Genomic DNA, 3,428 nt, shown 5'->3' on the forward strand with positions numbered 1-3,428 from the left:
TGTTAGGGGAGTGACTGTGACTACTGTGACAGAGTGTTAGGGGAGTGACTGTGACTACTGTGACAGTGTTAGGGGGAGTGACTGTGACTACTGTGGCTGACAGAGTGTTAGGGGAGTGACTGTGACTACTGTGACAGAGTGTTAGGGGAGTGACTGTGACTACTGTGGTTGACAGAGTGTTAGGGGGAGTGACTGTGACTACTGTGACAGAGTGTTAGCGGAGTGACTGTGACTACTGTGAGAGAGTGTTAGGGGAGTGACTGTGACTACTGTGGTTGACAGAGTGTTAGGGGGAGTGACTGTGACTACTGTGACAGAGTGTTAGCGGAGTGACTGTGACTACTGTGAGAGAGTGTTAGGGGAGTGACTGTGACTACTGTGGTTGACAGAGTGTTAGGGGGAGTGACTGTGACTACTGTGACAGAGTGTTAGCGGAGTGACTGTGACTACTGTGACAGTGTTAGGGGAGTGACTGTGACTACTGTGACAGAGTGTTAGGGGAGTGACTGTGACTACTGTGGCTGACAGAGTGTTAGAGGAGTGACTGTGACTACTGTGACAGAGTGTTAGGGGAGTGACTGTGACTACTGTGATTGACAGAGTGTTAGGGGAGTGACTGTGACTACTGTGACAGAGTGTTAGGGGAGTGACTGTGACTACTGTGGCAGAGTGTTAGGGGAGTGACTGTGACTACTGTGACAGAGTGTTAGGGGAGTGACTGTGACTACTGTGACTGAGTGTTAGGGGAGTGACTGTGACTACTGTGACAGTGTTAGGGGAGTGACTGTGACTACTGTGGCTGACAGAGTGTTAGGGGAGTGACTGTGACTACTGTGACAGAGTGTTAGGGGAGTGACTGTGACTACTGTGACAGAGTGTTAGGGGAGTGACTGTGACTACTGTGACAGTGTTAGGGGAGTGACTGTGACTACTGTGGCTGACAGTGTTAGGGGAGTGACTGTGACTACTGTGACAGAGTGTTAGGGGAGTGACTGTGACTACTGTGACAGTGTGAGGGGAGTGACTGTGACTACTGTGACTGACAGTGTTAGGGGAGTGACTGTGACTACTGTGACAGAGTGTTAGGGGAGTGACTGTGACTACTGTGACAGAGTTTTAGGGGAGTGACTGTGACTACTGTGACAGTGTTAGGGGAGTGACTGTGACTACTGTGACAGTGTTAGGGGAGTGACTGTGACTACTGTGACAGAGTGTTAGGGGAGTGACTGTGACTACTGTGACAGAGTGTTAGGGGAGTGACTGTGACTACTGTGACTGACAGAGTGTTAGGGGGAGTGACTGTGACTACTGTGACAGTGTTAGGGGAGTGACTGTGACTACTGTGACAGTGTTAGGGGAGTGACTGTGACTACTGTGACAGTGTTATCGGAGTGACTGTGACTACTGTGGCTGACAGTGTTAGGGGAGTGACTGTGACTACTGTGACTGACAGAGTGTTAGGGGAGTGACTGTGACTACTGTGACAGAGTGTTAGGGGAGTGACTGTGACTACTGTGACAGTGTTAGGGGAGTGACTGTGACTACTGTGACAGAGTGTTAGGGGAGTGACTGTGACTACTGTGACAGTGTTAGGGGAGTGACTGTGACTACTGTGGCTGACAGAGTGTTAGGGGAGTGACTGTGACTACTGTGACAGAGTGTTAGGGGAGTGACTGTGACTACTGTGGTTGACAGAGTGTTAGGGGGAGTGACTGTGACTACTGTGACAGAGTGTTAGCGGAGTGACTGTGACTACTGTGAGAGAGTGTTAGGGGAGTGACTGTGACTACTGTGGTTGACAGAGTGTTAGGGGGAGTGACTGTGACTACTGTGACAGAGTGTTAGCGGAGTGACTGTGACTACTGTGAGAGAGTGTTAGGGGAGTGACTGTGACTACTGTGGTTGACAGAGTGTTAGGGGGAGTGACTGTGACTACTGTGACAGAGTGTTAGCGGAGTGACTGTGACTACTGTGACAGTGTTAGGGGAGTGACTGTGACTACTGTGACAGAGTGTTAGGGGAGTGACTGTGACTACTGTGGCTGACAGAGTGTTAGAGGAGTGACTGTGACTACTGTGACAGAGTGTTAGGGGAGTGACTGTGACTACTGTGATTGACAGAGTGTTAGGGGAGTGACTGTGACTACTGTGACAGAGTGTTAGGGGAGTGACTGTGACTACTGTGGCAGAGTGTTAGGGGAGTGACTGTGACTACTGTGACAGAGTGTTAGGGGAGTGACTGTGACTACTGTGACTGAGTGTTAGGGGAGTGACTGTGACTACTGTGACAGTGTTAGGGGAGTGACTGTGACTACTGTGACAGAGTGTTAGGGGAGTGACTGTGACTACTGTGACAGTGTTAGGGGAGTGACTGTGACTACTGTGGCTGACAGTGTTAGGGGAGTGACTGTGACTACTGTGACAGAGTGTTAGGGGAGTGACTGTGACTACTGTGACAGTGTGAGGGGAGTGACTGTGACTACTGTGACTGACAGTGTTAGGGGAGTGACTGTGACTACTGTGACAGAGTGTTAGGGGAGTGACTGTGACTACTGTGACAGAGTGTTAGGGGAGTGACTGTGACTACTGTGACAGTGTTAGGGGAGTGACTGTGACTACTGTGACAGTGTTAGGGGAGTGACTGTGACTACTGTGACAGAGTGTTAGGGGAGTGACTGTGACTACTGTGACAGAGTGTTAGGGGAGTGACTGTGACTACTGTGACTGACAGAGTGTTAGGGGGAGTGACTGTGACTACTGTGACAGTGTTAGGGGAGTGACTGTGACTACTGTGACAGTGTTAGGGGAGTGACTGTGACTACTGTGACAGTGTTATCGGAGTGACTGTGACTACTGTGGCTGACAGAGTGTTAGGGGAGTGACTGTGACTACTGTGACTGACAGAGTGTTAGGGGAGTGACTGTGACTACTGTGACAGAGTGTTAGGGGAGTGACTGTGACTACTGTGACTGACAGAGTGTTAGGGGAGTGACTGTGACTACTGTGACAGAGTGTTAGGGGAGTGACTGTGACTACTGTGACAGAGTGTTAGGGGAGTGACTGTGACCACTGTGACAGAGTGTTAGGGGAGTGACTGTGACTACTGTGAGAGAGTGTTAGGGGAGTGACTGTGACTACTGTGAGAGAGTGTTAGGGGAGTGACTGTGACTACTGTGACTGACAGAGTGTTAGGGGAGTGACTGTGACTACTGTGGCTGACAGAGTGTTAGGGGAGTGACTGTGACTACTGTGACTGACAGAGTGTTAGGGGAGTGACTGTGACTACTGTGACAGAGTGTTAGGGGAGTGACTGTGACTACTGTGGCTGACAGAGTGTTAGGGGAGTGACTGTGACCACTGTGACAGAGTGTTAGGGGAGTGACTGTGACTACTGTGAGAGAGTGTTAGGGGAGTGACTGTGACTACTGT

Source organism: Babylonia areolata, chromosome 14 (assembly GCF_041734735.1).
Source record: "Babylonia areolata isolate BAREFJ2019XMU chromosome 14, ASM4173473v1, whole genome shotgun sequence".
In the NCBI taxonomy this organism is placed as follows: Eukaryota; Metazoa; Mollusca; class Gastropoda; order Neogastropoda; family Buccinidae; genus Babylonia; species Babylonia areolata.